Consider the following 21102-nt stretch of genomic DNA (forward strand, 5'->3'; position numbering starts at 1 on the left):
TGTCCACACCAAATACATAAATACTGTTTTTAGCATTTAGTGGATATGCAGTACTGTATACCAAAATGGAGAGATCCTTACAGGAAGTTACAGTTTGTAAATGTCCAATTTTTTATTTATTTTTTTTTACTGTATAATTAGACTTTTACAGATGTATTTATTTTATTTAAAAAAAAACCAAACCAAACCTATCTTCCTCCTTGTGTACAGCTTGAATAGAGGACAACTGTATTGGGTTTGCGTGGCAAACTTTTGGTATTGGGGGAGCTGCAGGGATGGCTTCTGTAAGAAAATGCCAGAATCTTCCCCCATGTCTGATTGATAGAGTGAATACCAGCTAGCTCCAAGATGGACCCACCACTGGCCAAGCCCAAGCCCAAACCCAAGCCCATCAGCAAAAGTGGTAACACCTCTGGGATAACATATTAAAGAAGAGGAAAAGAAACTGCACAACAAACTGCAGCCAGAGAAAGGAGTAAGCATATGTGAGAGAAAGAGCCCTGCAGACGCCCAGGTCAGTGCAGAAGGAGGAGGAGGAGGTGCTCCAGGTGCCGGAGCAGAGATTCCCCTGCAGCCCGTGGGGAAGACCATGGTGAGGCAGGCTGTCTGCCTGCAGCCCAGGGAGGTCCATGGTGGAGCAGATCTCCACCTGCAGCCCGGGGAGGACCCAGCGCCAGAGCAGGGGGATGCCCAAAGGAGGCTGTGACCCTGTGGGAAGCCCGGCTGGAGCAGGCTCCTGGCAGGACCTGTGGCCCTGTGGGGAGAGGAGCCCACGCTGGAGCAGGTTTTCTGGCAGGACTTGTGACCCCACAGGGGACCCACGCTGGAGTAGTCTGTGCCTGAAGGACTGCAGCCCGCGGGAAGGGACCCACGGTGGAATAGTTTGTGAAGAACTGCAGCCTGTAGGAAGGACTCACATTGGAGAAGTTGTGGAGGACTGTCTCCTGTGGGAGGGACCCCATGCTGGAGCAGGGGAAGAGTGAGGAGTCCTCCCCCTGAGGAGGAAGGAGCGGCAGAGACAATGTGTGATGAACTGACTGCAACCCCCATTCCCCGTCCTCCTGCTCCACTCGGGGAGAGAAGGTAGAGAAAATTAGGAGTGAAGTTGAGCCCAGGAAGAAGGGAGGGGTGGAGGGAAAGTATTTTAAGGTTTGTCTTTGTTTCTCATTATCCTACTCTGATTTGATTGGTAATAAATTAAACATATTTCCCCAAGTCAAGTCTGTTTTGCCTGTGACAGTAATTGGTGAATGATCTCCCTCTCCTTATCTTGACTATGGGCCTTTCATTGTATTTTTTCTCCCCCTGTCTAGTTGAGGAGGTGGAGGGATAGAGCAGCTTGGTGGGCACCTGCTGTCCAGCCAAGGTCAACCCACAGCAACCCTAGTGCTAGGTCAAGTCTGTGGCTAGAGAGCCACAGGTCTGTGTCCAGTGGAAAAGGCAGATGCTGGAGGAAAAAAACCAATGAAGTAAAATAGCCTAAGATTGAAGATGTGAATATCCCAATTGGTATGCAAATAAATTCTGTGTTAAAAAGCAAGGAACAAAAAAATGCACACAGTTGGAGACTGAATGCTTAATTCAACATACTTGTTTTAGACTGATGTAATGTCTTTTATATGAGCAGTATCACGCTGACATGAAAGTGTAATAATGAAGGTTAAACCTCAAGCATGAAATTTGGCCGTGACAAAAATGTCCTAGAAAATCTAGCACAATGCTTGCAAAAAGTTCCGTTTTCAAAAGTGCCCAAATCATTAAGGAGCCCAATCCTATTTGCTTTCAAAGAAGTTCAGATTGCTTGGAAAATGACACTTAATCTGAAGCTATTTTGACATTTTGAAAACTGTATGATCTATAATGCATTGCAATTAATGCATGGTGTATTCACATTATTTTCTTCAATGGCTAAAGTACATTTTTCTGTGGGCTGAGCTCAGCTGTGGAGTTGAATGTTACTTAATTTGAGGAAAATGTTAAAACAATCTGACTGCAAATTTAAATTAACCTGAAAATGGTTGAAAGTTGACCCATCATATAAACCTGTTTGATTGGAAGTTGAATTAATGTTTATCTTCTATATTTATATTAAAAAAAACCCTACTTGTTAAATTACAATGAAGGAGTAGATAGTCATTGATTTCTAAACATCTATTCATTAGTTTTGAGTGTCAAGCAGCAACATTTATTTGTTTTCCCACATGAAGACATAAATGTCCATTTGTCTTCCTGTTTTTCCATCCCTTCAGTCATCTGTATCCCTCATTCTCACAGTTCTCAGCATCCCTGCTAACTCTGAACAGGTCTGAGGACAGGAAGTCTGCAGGATAATCAGCTGAGATCTCAGGAATCTTTCCAAAAGGATGACTCACACAAACAAAAATTTGACTAGAGCCTAATGCTGTTACCTTTACACATCAAGTTCAAGATAATTTAATCCTAGAATATCTAGAAAGAGAAATCTCTTAGTTTTATATCATAAATATAGTGTGTACCATTGCTTCACATTTATAAATAAATAAATATATACTTCTACATTTTCTAAATATGGCTTATCTTTATAATTACAAAACTAAAACCACTCCAAAATGTTCTGTGATTATTTTGATCACTAATAGGAAGGTATAATAATTTTGAAGCCTTTGTAGATGAGCATTCCCTTAGCTGGATTTCAATTTTGGTGACTAAGACTGCCTACAATGAACTTTCATTTCGATATGGTATGTGTTTTTTTCTGGCAAATATGTATACAGTGTTGATGGGTACACTGATAAAATGGGTAGATTAAATGCACAGGTGAAGAGATAGATTAAATTATCAGACAGGATCACTGAAATCTCTTGTGGTGAAGAAAATTCCAGATACTATAGTACAAATTATGTTTGACAAGCTTTCAGGTTTGCTTTCCTTGTTTTTTGGCTACAGCAGCAAAACAATGATCCAGGACGTCTGTTTCTGAAAAAGTTCATCCTTTTCTACCAAGTATTTCACAAGTGCAGACAAAGGTAAGAATCCAATCTTATACCCCTTAGCTCATAGGTATCACTTACTCCACTAGAAGAACTAACATGCACAGTAATAAAGATAAAAAATTATGATCTTGTGTTTACATCATGAGTGTTAGTTAGTTACTTCAGAAATTTGAACTGAATTGTGTACCTGTTCCTCATAAGATCAGTTACTTTAGTGCTACTAGAGTAAATAGATATTTTGTAACAAACAAGTGCAATATCTTCATTAATTTGATTTGGAAGAATTAACATCATTGGAAGGTTTTTATTATCAAATTTCTAGTTATGCAAGGACTAAAAGACTGGAAATCTAAATTAAATAAGAGAAGGAGATAACTAAATATCCATTGTTATTAGAAATGATAGCTGTATTCACAACTGATAATTAATACGATATAAATCAGAATATGCAACTCACTTGTTAGGGAATGTGAGTAAAAAAATTGTAAGCTGTTAGAAAAAACTTGAATGAATAGTTTACACTAGTTTGGTCCTACCCTAAATTAAAATTTCTTTTCCTCCTTGATGTGCAAATTGCATCAACTTTTGCACATAGGTAGAGATCTAAGACAATATGTGAGTATCTGAGTTTCTGACTTGCACTTAAAAAAGCCTCTCTACTAAGCTGGTCTCTAAAAAAAATGAAGAAATTATAAACACCATGAAAGGGTTTGTAAAAGGCACAGTAAATTCAACAGAGAACAGATCAGTGAACAAGACACGTGTGAAAAATCTTATGCTTGTTTTCAGCTTCATGTTATCAGAAAAAATATTCAAGTTAGTTGACATCAAAGGAAGGAGGGAACAGTTGAACTGGAAAAGTTGCCAGTGGACCTCTTGCACATTGGTAGTTACCATTAAACTAACTTGTCAAGAAAGAGGGACATGATAAACTGACATAATTAACATTTGTTTTTAATTAGTATCAATGTTGCTATTAAGAAAAATGAAGGCCTGGAGAGAGTTCAAGAAGAGATGAGCTATCCCACTGTAATTACCACAACTCCCAGCAGGATCCTTCTCATCTGATTAACACCACAGCAGGACAGCAGTCCTAGCATGCATCTATCTGCCAGAGTCATGGGGATAAAGCAAAGGTGCTGACTGATAAACACAAAGGTGCCTTTAATGTTTAAAGTATCTGAAATTTGCAGCTATACTTCACAATTTAGAATTGAAGAGGTACATTTGGGGTAAAGGACTAAAGGAAAGTAAGAAATACCACAAAAGTTAAATTTATACAATATATAGACAAAAGAATTTTCTGGAGAAGAATTTTATTCCACCTAAAAGAGCAGAAGAAATGTACTAAGTGGTAGAATTGCAATGTCTAGTTAATTTTTTTTGCACTACAGTGGTGTACTGGTTTTGGCTGGGCTAGAGTTAATTTTCTTCATAGTAGTTTGCATGGTACTATGTTTTGGAATTTTTGATGAAAACAGTGTTAATAACTCACGAATGTTTTAGCCATTGCTGAACAATGCTTACACAGCATCAAGGCCTTTTCTGCTCCTCACACTGCCCTGCCAGCAAGTAGGCTGTGGGTGCACAAGAAGTTGGGAGAGGACACAGTCAGGATAGCTGACCCCAAATGACCAAAGGGATATTAAATACCATATGGTGTCATGCTCAGTGATAAAAACTGGGGGGGGGGAGTTTGATGGGGTTGCTGTTGCTCAGGGACTGGCTGGTCATCGATCAGCTGGTGGTGAGCAATTGGAGTTTTTGCATCACTTGTTTTTCTTGGTTTTGTCTTTTTTTTTTTTCTTTACCCTATTAATCTGTCTTCATCTCAACCCACAATTTTTCTCACTTTTGCCCTTCCAATTCTCTCCCCCATCCCATTGTGGGGGAGTGAGTGAGCAGCTGTGAGGTGCTTAGCTGTCTGCTGGGATTAAACCGCAATAAGTGGCTTTCTATTTCTATAAATATGAGGTAAGTTTTGTTCATTTGTTACTTGGTATTGGATGGACATTAAACAATAAGAACTTGATTAGTCACTTGTGTAGAGAGCTTAGGACAACACTATCTTGTTACTGAGTTAAGGAAGGTCAGAGGTTAATGGTTCACTCAGTGGTTAATGGCTGAGATTTGCAAAGCTACTCAATCACTTTCAAGCTTCCTTCAGTAAAGGGTACTTCACTCCACTTTTACTTTGTTTTTACTTTACTTTTATCTTACTCTTACTTTACCCTACTCTAATCTACTTTTGAGAGTTTCCTTTACACAATGCCACTGGAGCCAAATCTTGTGAAGTTCGACAAGCCCAAGTGCAAGGTCCTGCACATGGATCAGGGCAATCCCAAATACAAATATAGGCTGGGTGATGAGTGGATTGAGAGCAGCCCTGCAGAGAAGGACTTGTGGGTACTGGTGGATGAAAATCTGAATGTGAGCCAGCAATGTGCATTTGCAGTCCAGAAGGTCAATCATATCCCGGGCTGCATCAAAAGAAGCGTGGCCAGCAGGGCGAGGGAGGGGATTCTCCCCCTCTACTCCGCTCTCATGAGACCCCACCTGGAGTACTGCGTTCTGCTCTAGGGCCCCCAACATATGAAAGACATGGACTTGTTGGACCAGGTCCAGAGGAGGGCCATGAAAATCATCAGAGGCCTGGAGCACCTCTCCTATGAGGACAGGCTTGGGAGAGTTGGGGCTGTTAACCTGGAGAAGAGAAGGCTCTGAGGAGACCTTATAACAGCCTGCCAGTACCTAAAGGGGGCTTATGGGAAAGATGGGGAGGGACTCTTTAACAGGGAGTGTAGTGATAGGACAAGGGGTAACGGTTTTAAACTGAAAGAGAGTAGATTTAGATTAGATGTAAGGAAGAAATTCTTCCCTGTGAGGGTGGTGAGGCACTGGAACAGGTTGCCCAGAGAGATTGTGGATGCCCCATCCCTGGAAGTGTTGCAGGCCAGGTTGGATGGGGCTTTGAGCAACCTGGTCTGGTGGAAGGTGTCCCTGCCCATGGCAGGGGGGGTGGAACTAGGTGAACTTTAAGGGTGCTTCCAACCCAAACCATTCTATGATTCTATGATTCTGTAGTCTCCAAGGCAATATCTTAGTATAACTGCAACGTACCTTCTATCTTGAGTGTTAATAAACTCCTAACATGACCTGAAGCCATTACAATTTTATTTGCATAATTTCAAAAATATTTCTGATAACTTTGTTCTTTCAGAACTTTTCAACAGGGTATTGATTCCTCTATAAAGAATTAATTACCTAAGCATTCATAAACAGCTGTATTTGTTATTTTGTCAATAAAATTTAATATACTTTAATTTAATTTTGAAATTGCAATTAACTTTTTATGATTGGCACATGCTGTAAGTTTCAGTCCAACATAATTTGACAGAACATTATTTCATTAGGACTTTAATTAAAATGCAGTGGTGTAACCTCAAGCAGGCTTTTTTTGCAAATATCTCTCTACTAGGACAGATTTTGAAAGAGCTGAGGGGTCATAAGTGTTTGATATATTTTCAGCATTGCAGTTCCACTAGTTATATTGAGGTAACCATGTTCCTACTTGGGCTGGGCTGATTTTTTTTTTTTTAAAAAGGAAAGAGGGATCCTTCATTTGACAAAATTGGTTGGCTAGGATCTTTCCCTAAGCAAAATAACTGGAAAAAGTCATGCTGAATAGCCTATTGAACTCTATGTTATATTGCTAAAGAAAGTAATCTGTGGATGGGTCTGTTGAGAGTACCTGCCAAATGGAAGTGGCAGGCTGAGGCACAGTATGTTCCTACTCAGAAAAGCGAGTAATCATGTATTCCATTTTCCTTCCATTTTTTTAAAATGAATTTTTGCAGTATGCTTGTCACCACGATATCTTAACAATGGTAAATCAGCTGATTTCTTGCTGCAGCCCAGTCAGCCTCTGCTCTGCATAGTCCTGAGCTATGTCTTGACAAGGAAACAAACATCCTCTGTGAAATTCATACAGGGAACTATGGAAATGTACGGATGGTCATCCTTTCTCTAACTGTATTTCTAGCCTGGCACTGAAGTGTCTTCCTCGTTCCAGAAACCTGTTCATGAAGCTATTTTCTACCTGAAAATAGCAATAGTGTTGCAACAGTGGAAATAGGTTCTGCACCTGAGGGGCAATTGAAGGTGGGAGCTGTTTCCATGGAACATACTGGTAAATTCTCACTTAAGGATTTAATTTGTTCCCTGTAAAGAAAGAGAGAAATAAGGAGACAATCTTTGTTCTCTGGGAGGCAATGAGAAATCTTTATGGGGTCTGGAAAAGACAAATATTCTTATAATCCCATGGACACCAGAAAATAATACAGAAGTTGAAACGCATGTGGCAGCATCTGTCTACCAGATTCCAGTCTAAAATTCACTATCAAGAGTTAAGGACCCAGTCTGCCTGAACAGTCTATGGAGACAATTAGTGCACATTTACACAGATGAGCTTGGTATGATCTCAGGTACCCTCCCCCAAATGTGTAAGTTATGGGTTTGATTTTGGGGTTTTGGTCTTTTTCTTTAGACATTTAAGAGTTTTTACTCCAAATGAAAGAGAAATATTTCATGCTAAAATAATTACAAACTTCAAGAAACTAAATATATACCCTGAAAACAGAAAACATGCTATCAGGATCAGAAATTAGCTACTGATTTTTTTTCACTTCACCAAAATACACCACCTACATTATAAATGTCCTTGCCACAGGTGTGCAGTAGATGAAAAACAAACTGATTGTAGAGTATGGCACTCCTGTTTCTCTAATTCAACCATCCAGTGCTGCTCATCTTGCATATTTATTGGAAAATTATGCAGGTTTCTACTGACAGATTAGCTACAGAAGCATTTAGGGACAAAATGTACCTCCAGTTACCCTTCTGCAATCTCCTGAAGTCAGTGAGTCTGCTTTAGCTTTGTTGATGAAACAGTGAACAGAATCTGGTCCAGTCTCATTATATTTGGCATAAGTAACGCAAAATTAGTGAAGATTTATAGCTGAAGCTTGAAACTCCTTTCACATTCAGCTTCTTTTCAGACAGTTTCTGTCTGAAATTTCTAGCTGACAGGTGAGTTAAAGCAGAGAGGCAAAATTCTCACCTCACTGAAGAAAATGGCAAACCCCACATTGATTAAAACTGGGCAGAGGTTACATCTCAACATTTAACTGCATTGCTGAACTAACAATCCTACTTTATTAAAAGAAGCAAGAACCAAGTTGTGTAAGCCAGTTATCCTATCATAATGTTTCCAATATTGGCTTTTATAGGTCACAGCACAAACTGGGATGTTTGGACACCTAAAATTGTTTATCATATGAAAGGTCAGTACATCTTAAATGATTGGTTAAATGCTTTGTTTTATCTTTTGGAACAATTTCATTATGTCTTAGAAGTCCTTTTATTTCTGTATATTCTACTTGGGACTGCACTAATCAAACTAAGATAACCAGATCAAAAATTAAAAAAAAAAAAAAAAGGATTAAGAAGGGTCTGAGACCATTTTCTCTGCCCCTTAAGGGCTTTGTGGGAGAATGGGATAATTTGCCTATCTTTCTGCATTTTCAAATCAGCGGTGATGGAATGAACTGTAGATTGATGATCATGTCTTTGAGCAGAACACTTTATATTTAATTCTTTCATCAGTTTGTACTAGCTAATTATGTGTGAGGAGTTTTATTCTTTGCTTTCAAAGACTTGTCAATGTGTGGGATGACTGTACTGAGGAATAGAAAAGTTCTTTTTAATTGCTCCCAGCACTGAACACTCCTTAGGGCATAGCTGGGATCCGTAATAGTTTGATTCTCATTGCCCCTGACTATGCACTCACAGGGAACTGAAAGATCTCAGTCAACCCTACAGGTTGGGTTGCACATTTGCATAAATCTTTCAAGATATTGGTTCTGTTTTAAAAACAGAGGTAATGATAAATTGCTGGCAATTTCAAAGCTCTCGTCATCTATGTTGTTGTACATGGTGATTGGTAGACAGCCAAGTCCTGAAGTACTTTCTGGTATATTCTTTATAGTGAATTTTTATGCAGAGCCTACAGTTCATGAGCACTTCACATAAATAATACTTGGCCTAATTTTCTATGTTTGCAAATTATCCTTCCTGTGAGCTACCTTTGGGAACAGGCAGTAAAGGCAGAGACGGTAGTAATAAAGTCCAATTCTGGCCTTCTATTTTCTGGTTATACACTTTAATCCAGGGCCCCCAGGTTTAGAAGCGAGCGTGAAGGATACTAACAATTTCTGCATGCAATTTAGAGTTCTTTTGTACTGTTGTTGCATACAGTTCACTTCATTTATCATATGCTGCAAAAAAATTGGTAACTCAGCCCATTATAAACTTCAAGGCATCAGATTAGCAAGAGTTCTTCCAATGTATTATACCTACAGCAGATGTTTGCTTCAACATGATGAATTCTGCAGAAAGCTAAAGCTGCAGTACTGTTAAACTGCATGGAGAAGACTCCAGTTAACACAGTTATATTAAACTTCAAACCTGTCAGAAGATGTGCAAGTGTCCAACCATTCATCTGCAAAGGTATTTCTGTTATTAAAACATCTGTTCTCCAGCTAAAGGGTATTTAATTCTACTGTGCAAAAGAAAATAGATAAAGCAAGTGGGACAGAAATAATTGAAAGGCCTTAGAGTCTGGTAGGTAAGGCAGTCTTCTGAAAGACAGAAAATGCAGATTTCCATTCTTTTGAACAAAAAAGGGATCGTACTTACCAGCAAGTTATAGGATTAAAAAAAAAAAAAAAAAAAGTCAAGGCCACATCACCACTATCTATGTTTCAGCTTGTTTAGAGTCCTACTGGTAGCTTCAAAGGGAGTGGAGAAATCAGTGATGAGACAATTCCCCATGGGGAGAGCTTTTAGAAATTTGTTTATGAAGTACACAGAAAGAGTCTGAATTATCTAGTCAGCAGGAGAGGCTGAGGAAGGGCTTTAGATGGATTAAAGATACTGAAAAGACCCTATTAATGGTCTTAAGGATGTACGTCATGTACGGGAGAAGAGGAATAAAGAAGCAGATCGTAAGTATATCTCATAACCCCCTCTTCAGAATCTTCCTCCAACTCAGCATTTCTCAGAAAAGCTTTTCAACTGTTGATGGGAACTTCTGAATCTACTTATTCTAACCTGGAGCATCTTGTTGGTGACATGCACCTGCAAACTGTTATTCTGTTATGTTGCAAACTCATAGCTGTGTATCGAACAGACCGAGATGTTCTTATTTAAATCTATGCGATTGCTTTCTTCCAGAATTGTACCAAAGCTAAAAGAAATTTTGATTGTTCCATATACAACACTTTGCCGAAAATGTGATGTTTAAGGTTCATTACGCAGACTACTTTGTTTAACTACAATATTTGCAGCAAGACAATTTCAGGGAAGGAAGGAAACTAAAGGTGGTGGTAGAGAAATAAATTAACAAAGAGCAAAAGAGCTCCTTCAGAAAAAGATTTTTCCACTTGAATCTGAGGCTAAGAAGACTCTCTGACTCCCTCTTGTACACTTGGTATAGGATAAGTTCTCATAGCCGTTTGGAGAACTGAGGTGTAAAACAAATTGAAATGCTGTTTGCCCAAGAGCTAGTATTAAAGGTTATTTAAACTTGCTTTCATTTGTTCCCCTGGGACTTTGCTTTTTGTTTCCAACACCTGAGTCAGTATTTGTGTCATTTTAATTACAAGGCAAATACTGGTGCTGTAGTGCCTGCAACTCAAGGGGCAAATCCACAATCTGAAAATACTTCTCTGTGGTATATCGACAGTGACGTGTCAGGGCACCGTGGGGGCCGCCAGCTCCGTGGGGCTGCACACCGGCAGTGCCCGGGGCTCCCCCGGTGGGTCGTGGCAGGGCCCAGCAGCCAGGGCCCACCCCATCACCCCAGCCAGGAGCAGGGCAGCCGGGGGGGCACCGGGGCAGCCCTGGGCATCGGGCACCTCCCGGGGGGATGGCACCGGGGACGGGCACAGGTCAGCGGGTAGGAGGCGCAGGCCCAGGCAGGCTGCGACATGGCGGTGGCCGCCGCTCAGGCTGGGGCCTGCGGCAGAGACCGGGCCGGGGCTGCCCAGGCCCTGAGCCCTGGCAGCCAAACCCCCTGGAGAGGAGCGCGCTTTGCAAGACACGCAGGTGTCCTTGTGAGCTGGCAGGCAGTGATGCTTTAAGTCACCGACGTAGGCTCGATTATTGGAGAAATAAAAGAAATTGTTATTTTGAAAGTGAAATGTTTTGAAGAAGGTCAGCGGTAACCGCATCATCTTACTTTTATTTCTTTTTTTTTAATGAGAGTTACACCTGCAAGATAGAGACACAGTCCCCTGGGTTTTTCCACTGCATTCAGCGTGATTAAATTATGGATTGATTTGCTCCATAGTCTTCTGATCAGTGTATTCTGTTCACATTAAATTGCCAGTAAAACTTACACTTACAGTGCTTGTGTTCTCTTTTATTGATACAGTAGTCACTTCCCTAGATTTGCTTTGGAGCTGTGGAGGCTCCATCACTGCTGGTTTTTATCCTGTTAGATAAAAATCTGCCTGGAATTTTTTAGTTATCACAGCTCTCGTCTTGACAGGCGGGCGGAGTAAGGGACCTTCCAAGGCCGCTGGTCTTCCACTTTGACGGGATGCACCGGTTCTGAAGGGGAAGGAGGGGGATGCACACAGCTATGCACGCACCTAGCTCCCTGACACCGTGTCCACGTTGTCATACAAAAAGGTAGGAAAGCTGTAGATTCGGTAGATTTCTCAGCTTGCATTTCTGTTTCTTTATTCCTACTTATATCCTACGTGTGTTAAAGTGAATTAGCCACTTACTGAATGGGGAAAGCTATCAGTTGAAATCTGTGAAGTATATATGGTTTACACCAGCTGGGGAAGCTGCTTCGGCATGTTTCGACATTTGACAGAAAAAGAAGCAGTTTGAACTGCAAGTGTTTTCATATGCTGCTATGCTTACCTCAGATATTTACGTTTTGGGCAATTGAATTAATTGCCTGGAAAAGACCACTCTCAAAACACACACAGCAGGTGCTTCTTCAACTTACTTTACATTAATTGCTTTCTTTGCTGCTTCAAGAGTCAGCGACACACAATATTTTACAATTAACCTGTCTTGTCACAATGGTTGCTAAGTGAATCTTGTTTATCCAGAATGCCAGTGACTGCTGATGTATTCGGGTTTGGAGCTAAGGAAGAGGGCTAGGACAGATCTGAGTGTCTGATTCAGATCCCATGCTGAAAAACACATTGACTGGACAGGCGAAGCTAGAGGTTTGTAGATGAGTGTTTCCTCCCAATTAAGAGAGTGAAAAAGACCAGGTTCAGTGAAAAAGATCAGACAGCTATTGATTCAACTGCAGTCAGTCCATTTAGATGTAGCTATGAAGTCAGCACAGATGCAATTAAACTGGCTATAATGTATTTTACCAACAGAATGGGCCTTACAGATACGTATTTGAGATGATAGTTTCAAAATGATTGCTAATTAATTTACATAATCCAAAGAAAGTGTTTAATTTCTGTGTCTTTGGCTTTTGGGTTTTTTTTTATCCTGATGATGATGAGGTGCTGCAAATTTGAATCCTCAGTCAGTATGCGGGTATTCACAGCTGTGATTGGGCTTTACATGTTCCTCCTGTTTCTACAACACCCTCCACTGAAAAAAAAAAAAAGGGCAAAACCAACCAAACAAAAAAGCAAGGACAAATGACAACTGACAGAGTAGAAAGGAAATAATTGTCTGAAGTGACTTTTTATTTCTAAAAATCTAAAAATGAAATGAGTGATCTGTTATTATAGATCCTTGAGAGATCATCCAATACAGAGACCCATTTCAAGAAGGTATTTAACTCTGTGCTTTCCTTATGTATGTGTTTCTCCTTACTGACCTCAGTGAGATACAGCCATGCATTTGAAATGCAGATAAATCTGACTTCTTTGCTGGAGAAAGATATGCTCTTTAATGGAGGTCTTGCTTTTAAATTAACGTTGGTTATTTTTTATTTCTTAAAATAGTGCCTGATTGAGTGCCTGTTTAAGGGTATCCAAAGGTGTGTGTAGTGAAGTTTATGGTTGTTTTCAACTGTGCATTTCAATTATGATTATTCAATGATTTCCTATACAGGGGAAGTCAGAATAGATTTGATGGTAAGGAAGTGTAAAAGAGATCAGTTCTGACAGTGAAAGATGAATAAGCCTTTTAAAAGTCTGACATTTGAGATGTGTAGGCTCTTTAAAAGCCTTTGTGTGGGTGTACCTGGCTCAGCTTTATCTGATCAGAATAACAGATATTTTGTAAAAATATATTGATAAAAAAAAGCAAAACCAACCAAACAAAAACTTCTCTAAAATTATTTCAGTATAGCAATACTGGGGATTTCATAGCATAGGAAAAAAGTCTTCTCTCCCAAATAAAAGTTATTTCAAATGTGGACTTGAGATGTGGTTTTCATTTATAAAGCTCATCATTTATAAGTTCATAAGGAGAAATACTCTCCTCCTACTAAATCTTCACTGTTAACCTAAAAGTTTTTGCTGGGGGTGGGGGGAGTATAGAAGGCAGTAGGGTGTCAGGTGGTGGCCTAAAGGTTGGTGGTGTTTTTTTTTTTTTCCTAAAAAAGCCCAAAACTAGACACTTTGCATTCTTTGTGGTGTTGTTTCCAATCTTCCAATACATGTAGAATTTTTAATGGAATTTAAGTTAAAGAAATATCCCAGTAGTGAAGAAACCTCATTTTAATGTAAAGTTTACAAGCCAGTTCTGATCTCCCCTTGCACATTTTTAAACTATTGTAAGAGGGGGGTTTAACACAACGAAGCTGTAGATAACCAATCAGACTATCTGCACAGTGTTAAACATCAAATAAAAAATGGTAAGTAATCTAAAAGCTATCAACAATGTGCCTAGCTCTTTTCCCTATTAATTTTGTGTTGAAACGAATCTGTTCATATAATGGAAGTGATAGACCAATTTCATGTGCTTTTGAAAATGTTATTTCTGATGTGTCATCAAAATTTCAGCTTAGGTTTCATCATCATTCTGAAGTTTATCTTAAGTTCTCCCCTGCCAAAGGTTTAGAGATTATATTCAAATATACCACTAAACTAAATTTTTTCATGAATACATATCTTTTAAGGTCTTTGTTTGCACAACAGTTTGTATTTGAGCCTTCCAGATTATATCAAGTACAAGGGAATGGAGTGATCCATCAGAAGGGTGTCATAACAAATTAAAGGAACACTTGTATAGTTGAGAACCAAAGTCGGTTCTGGGAAGGTAATTATTCCAACAGATTGCTGATGATTGCTTATGGCTTGTTGATGCTGAAAATGTAAGACACGAACTGAGCTACCAAAGGAACAGTAGATTAATGAGATGTTTCACATAGTTCTTACTGAATGTAGGAAAAGTGTGAGAAGAATTAAAGAAAAAAAAAATCACTTGTTGTTTGTAGAAGACAGTGTCCAAGATGCCTCTATTCATATGGAAAAAGAAAGAATAAACAAGTCTCTACTTTTTTTGTTCTCCCTTACTTGTTTTGTAAGTAGATGTCTAAAAACTTGCAGGCAACAGAGGTTTTCAAAACTTTTGGGAAGACACATGAGTAGACACAACTGGGTTATTACTTTAGTAATGGGAGGCTGAAAAAAGCAGGATAGCTGGCTGGTGATTATGCATGATTGTGTTTCAAAACAGCATAAGGAAAGTAAGTAAAGAAGGAATTTCTCTCCCTTTATTATTCCATTGCCCTGAAAGTAAGCCTCATATGAAGAGAAGAAGCTTGTTCCTGAACTCTCAAAAACACATAAGAAAAAATCAATGCATAATTACAAGGTAGGAAGGAAGACAGGAAGGCAGAAGGAAGGAAAGAAATGCAAATGGACTTCTGGTACTCTGCCAGAACCAGAGGGAGACTGACAAACTGAAGAGTCAAAGAGTGGCATTAAGGTGGTTAAGGGTCTGTGAAACATGATACATGAGGAGAGATGGAGAGATGTGGCTTTTTTTAGCCTGGAGGTGAGAAGGATGTGGGGAATCTAATTGCTGGTTTTAACTCCATAACGGTGAGTTATAGAAAAGACTTTTCTCAGAGTCAAAGGCAAGAGGCAATAGTAATAAATTGTGAAAAAGGAAAATCCATCTGGGTATGCTGAAAAAGTGTTCATGATGGGAGTGGTAAACACTGAATCAAGCTGTTAAAAGAGACTTTGAAAACTTGTCTGTGGAAGTTTTCAAACTCTCCTGGATAAAGCTCAGAGCAACCTGATCTAACTTTGAACTGACTCTGCTTTGAGCAAAGGATTAAACCACATAATCTCCACAGATTCCTTCCACATAAAATTATACTGGGATTCTACCATTTTCTGTGTTCTTGAACCTGTTGGAACTTAGTCAATCTTTCCATACTATATGGTTGTTTGTAGTTGTACTGGTTTTGGCTGGCATGGAGTTAATTTTCTTCATAGAAGCTCATACGGTGCTGTTTTGGATTTGTGACCAAAACAGTGTTGACAACACAGGGATGTTTTAGTTATTGCTGAAAAGTTCTTACGCAGAGTCAAGGCCTGTTCTGTGTCTCATGCTGCCCCACCAGTGAGTGGGCTGGGGGTGTACAAGAAATTGGGAAGGGACACAGCTGGGACAGCTGACCCCAACTGACCAAAGGGATGTTCCAGACCGTATGAGATCCTGCTCAGCAATAAAAGCTGATGGAAAGAAGTAGGAAGGGGGGACATTTGGAGTTATGACATCTGTCTTCCCAAGCAACCATTATATGTGATGAACCCCTGTTTCACTGGACATGGCTAAACACCTGCCTGCCGATGGGAAGTAGTGAATTAATTCCTTGTTTTGCTTTGTTCGGGCACGCAGCTTTCGCTTTACCTATTAAACTGTCTTTATCTCAACCCATGAGTTTTCTCACTTTTACCCTGCTGATTCTCTCCCCCTTCCCACTGGGGGGGAGCGAGCAAGTGGCCAGGTGGGGCTCAGCTGCCTACTGGGGTTAACCCACAACAATAGTGATATATTTTTACATTCCAAAAAAAAGCTTCGAAACACATACCATCCTTTAGTTTCTTGTGTAAAGAAGATCCATGCATAACATTGACTTTTTATAGAGCTGTCATTCTGAAAAGACTAGAACTACTGATGAGTACCACTGTTTCCCACATATTAGCTTTCATAATGGCAAAATCATCTTCCTGCAACAATAAAGCACTTACTAACCACTACAGTTAATTAGAATAAAATGTAAGTGTATTAATGTATTTCATTTCCAGAAGTACTGCCCTTTTAGGAAAGAGCTATTTCAATTATGGAATATATGGCCACCAGGAGTCCACAATATTATAACAACTATTTTGCCTATTTTTATTTCAATAAGCAGGTTGAGCAACTTTGATTCAAAATAGTTTAATTATTCTGAAGCACTTCTGGAAACAGAACAAATGGTAGTTTAAGTTCTTTGCAGGTTGATCTGGCACTGCTGGAAGCTATTGTAATTAGTAAATCTGCGAAAGTATTGTTAAAGTTATTTTCCTCAGCTTCGATATACTACAGTTTATTAGTGAGCCTATTATTTATGCACTCCCTTGGGCCATTTAACATTTGCTTCAGTTAATGAGAATCTTCATCTTAATTAACAATAGTGAAAGACCCTTTTCCTCCCCTCCCCCACAAAATGAATAAGGCCTTAGAAATTTACTCCAGAATAATATAATTTGGGAGTTATTAAAAGCAAGGCTTTCCATTGCATCATTTTGTATTATCATCAAAGCTTCTTGAAAGACACTTAGTGAAATTTCGTATATTGTGCATATCTTAATTAAAGACATGAACTAATATTAAAAGACATTGAATGATTCAAAGTAAAGTCCATGTGAAGGTCTTGTATGAGTGATAATGAATTTTTGAGATTTATAGAAATTCAGAATGCTATTGCACAATATTAAGGTCAAAGTTGCAGAAGATACAGTTTCAGATCACCTCTGTGTAACTATCAAGAACTATGCCCATATTATGCATGATCATAACCCTTTAGTTCAGTTCAATTGAACCATGTCATTTGAACAAGACTCTAGCAAAGTGAAAACAAGAGTTTAACTTGCCAGCTGGAAGCACATGGTAACTTTTTGCCCAAAATCAGATCAACCAGAAATCTATTAAACATATAGAGTCATTTTTATTTAGAGAGCAAAATTACTTTGGCTGTATTGTGGTAGAGAAGAGACAACCTTACAAAATGAGTCAAGTTCTCTGCTTTATCTGATGGAAAAACAAGGAAAAGCTTTCTCCAGTAAAATTTTCTGATTTTTACCTACTGAATGAATAACATCAGCTTTTGTCCTCCAAACTATAAGCATGACGATGTAAGTATGTAGAGTTAAAATGCTGAACTTTGGATACTGATATTTAAGGCAGAATATCAGGTTTGAGTTATTTTGCAGTCATAACTAAATGCTGTCATTTCCCTCCCTGCCCTCCTCCCTTCCTTCTTATCTCCTCCCTTCTTGCCTACAAATTCTGCAATCTTTGCTCAAATACAAGAGAAGTACTCATGATAATGACAATCCTTTTCTATCTACCTTTGTTTAAACACTACAGTGAGAAAAAGCAAAAGGCAAGGTCTGCACAGTGACTTACACTGATACTTATTGTTATGTCTGCTCCAATACAGGTGTCCTTATACAACACTTCCAAATATTTTGAGCTCAAGGAGAAACTGGTTTCTTACCTTTCACACTGGTTTCAGATAAACTGTACCAGTTAGCATACTGGTGCAAGAAGAATTCAGGCTTCTTATGTCTGCTGGTGGTGGCTCTCTGGGCTGCTAATCTAGAGAAAGGTCATGACACCATGCTGGGGCAGCTGAGAAATTCTGAGACCCCAAACAAGAAGCTGCAAGAATGCAGTCTGAAATCATGTCCTGTGTTCTGTTGTACAGTGAATTTTGCCTTCTCTGCATCAATCTTCCTAATTGCCAATGAAGTCATTATAAGTCTAAAATGCTGGAAATATGGTATAGCTGGTGATAGTGATTTTTTTTTAATGGCCGTATGCTATTAATTGGTGAATGTTTGACCTTGCCGGTCATCTTCTACCATCCAGTACTTCTATCTGGCACTATTTGCAATCATTTGAGTGTCTGCTGGGGCAGCAGGGGACAGTTTGTTTGCATGTCTCCTTGCTGTGTTTATCCTCGGTAGCTAGACTGGAATAGAGAGCTAGTGTGTGGGATGGATCCCCTGCTAGAAGAATGGCACGGGAGGGTACCTCTGAAGAGAAGAGGTGGAGGAGAGACATGAGTTTTCTCAAACTTCTGTTACTTTTACCCAGATATCCTGTGACACATGCTAGTTCTGTGATGTGCATAGGGTCACAGGTGGGCAGGTGAGCCTACACCAGGGACTGGGTAACAGAGGCAGGTCTAGAGGTGACTCACGAGGGCAAAGACACCTAAGGTAAAGGGTAAGTTCAGTGTCTCCTGTTTGGTGTGTCAGACTTAACCGGTCTGCTGTGTAAGTATGTCTGAGTTGTGACTTTTTGTCCAGTAAAGAAATTCCAAATAAGTACATTTTGCCTGTCAGCTGACATATCACAGCATTATATGAAGTAATTTTACTACTGAACTTGTTCAGGATTTGGTGTGAAAGGAACATTCTGTTTCTAACTTAGGGAATCACTGCATGTAGCAGAAAACCTGCATAGCTTTATTGTATAATCTAAAAGGCAGGTAATGATAAATGTAAGTATTTGTATTTGCTTTTCATAAGATACATGTTTTTTAAAGGAAAATATAGAGATATGCAAGAGGAGGAAAACAAGAATCTGCTAAAGATTTCCTTCATGTAAATTATAGCTATAAATGCTGATACTCTGTAAACTGAATCAAATTGTTTAATTTGTCTGTAATTTTGAAGATTAAGAAGTTTGCAAGCAGTGATGTGAAGACATTATATCACAAATCTTTCTGTGTACTTTTGAATAGCACATTATTAGCTAGTCTTATCAGAGAATGATGTCAAGGGTACCTATTATTTATTTTTAGTTAGTTTTATACAATAATACTAACACAGGTTTATGTTGGATTTATCTGTGTGATATAATCTGATATTATGGAACAAAAGGTAATGGAAGTCTTATGCTCAGAAACTGAGCCTCTGTCCTGTATTGTGCAGATGCAATCTGTCCACAGACTCTTGTATATTCACAGCATATTCTTTGTTATTTCATGTATCATCTGGAAAAAAGATCATGAGAAAGCCACATAAAATTATAGAAATAATTGCAAGTTGTGCAAGTGCTGAAGTTTTTTCCTAGCATTATTTTGTAGTGATAAAACCAGAGTAATTCAATACAACGCAAACTAAAAAAAGTGATATATGATAATAGTAACTATAACACAATAGGTACTATTTTGTGATAGGACCCATCAATAGTAAGCTGCAATATTTTCTCACCTCTTTAATTCTTCTCACTTCTGCTTTGAGAGGAATGAAGCTTTCGGTGATAAAGTGATACACATTTGTAGTGATAACTTTTAGAATGCAGATCTGTAGAAGCCCATCTCTTCGCTACTGAAGACCAAAGGTTTTTCAATGCATTTCTCCCCCTTGCTGTGATGACTTTTGGGTACTCTTTCATAATAGACTGCTTAGATTGACTTTTCATTTTTATTTTATGATGTCTTAACTACATTATGTTTTATCTTCCTTGAGGCATATGTGGAAAAGCTGGAGAGAGAAAGAGAAAAGGACTGGTTCATTAAAATAACCCTATTACTCATTCCCTGTCTTCTTAATGGTGGCTGCCTGTATCAAAACATCAAGGGACATCAGTTTGTAACCCTGAATTTTTCAGTTTTGTTTTGTTTTGTTTTGTTTTTTTTCCTCATGCCAGTGTTCATTGACTTCAGCAGAGATTTTGTTAGTTGGTCTCCTTCTCCTCCTAAAATCCTGTGCCCATACTCCAAGTTGTCTGCCTGGAAGCCAGACAGTTGTGTTAGTAGTGCTGTGCCTGACTGTCTGAAAATTTGCGTAGGCAAAGTGCCTCAGTAATGGAGCTGTGCAGCCCCCAGGCTATGGCTGATTTTTTTCCTGACCTGCTTGGAATCTGGGCAGAAGAGCTTAAGTCAATCTCCACCCACTCAGGTAGACATATTCCTATGGCAATGAAAGGACTATTTGGTTAGCTGTTACTTTGTCTAGACTTGTAATACAAGATCTGGCTTGAAATCTAATGCTGATTTTTTGAACACAAAATGTGCTATTGGACCTCAGGATTATTATTGTGGATTCCTATCAAAAAGCAATGCAGTAGGGGATGTCATAACTGTAATACAAACCAGAGAAACTGATGATAGCTGTGCATGCCAAAAAAACCCTCACAGATACACAAAAAAGCCAAATTCACAGTCCTTCTTGCTGTTGACAGCTCATTTTTGAAAAATCCTTTTTCTTTAAACCAAAATATGTAAGCTTGTTGTTCTTCTTGCTTGTGTGACAAGAAATTGTCACATCAAAGTATGTATTTTATGGTCTTGCACTTGGAGCTTTTTCATACTTAAGTAATTTTGTTTCTTTCAAAATTATTGCATAAACACATGAATGGAAATGTTTACAGGTCTAAAGCTTGTTTTAGATTTAACAGTGTTCAGTGTGGGGAAGGTACACCTCTTTCCCAGTATCATGGGTCTCTTAAAGAAACAGGTCTTTAAATAGGAGTGGACAAGCTAGGGAATGGAGGTTATTCAGGATGCTAACTCATGAACAAAGTAAAACTCAACTGTTGACGGGCCCCAGGAGGGAGAGGAAATGTTGTGGAGCAAAATTGGAACCAAAGTACAGGTAGGCTGGACAAGTTGCAAAAAAAAGTGAGTGTATACAAATTGAAAGGCTAGCAGTACACAAGTTACAAACGCAAATTCTCTTAACATTCTTCTTCCCAGCTAGAAGGCAGCAAAACTCTTTACATGGTTAAATTCTGTATGCTTAACCTTTACAGGTCATGAAATGACACATTTGTTCAAAAAGTTGATCAGTCAAAAGGAAAAGAAAGATGTTCTTTGCAGTTGAGTTTATTTGATTTCAGC

This window comes from Haliaeetus leucocephalus, unplaced genomic scaffold, assembly GCF_000737465.1.
Source record: "Haliaeetus leucocephalus isolate CR32 unplaced genomic scaffold, Haliaeetus_leucocephalus-4.0 Scaffold328, whole genome shotgun sequence".
Lineage (NCBI taxonomy): Eukaryota > Metazoa > Chordata > Aves > Accipitriformes > Accipitridae > Haliaeetus > Haliaeetus leucocephalus.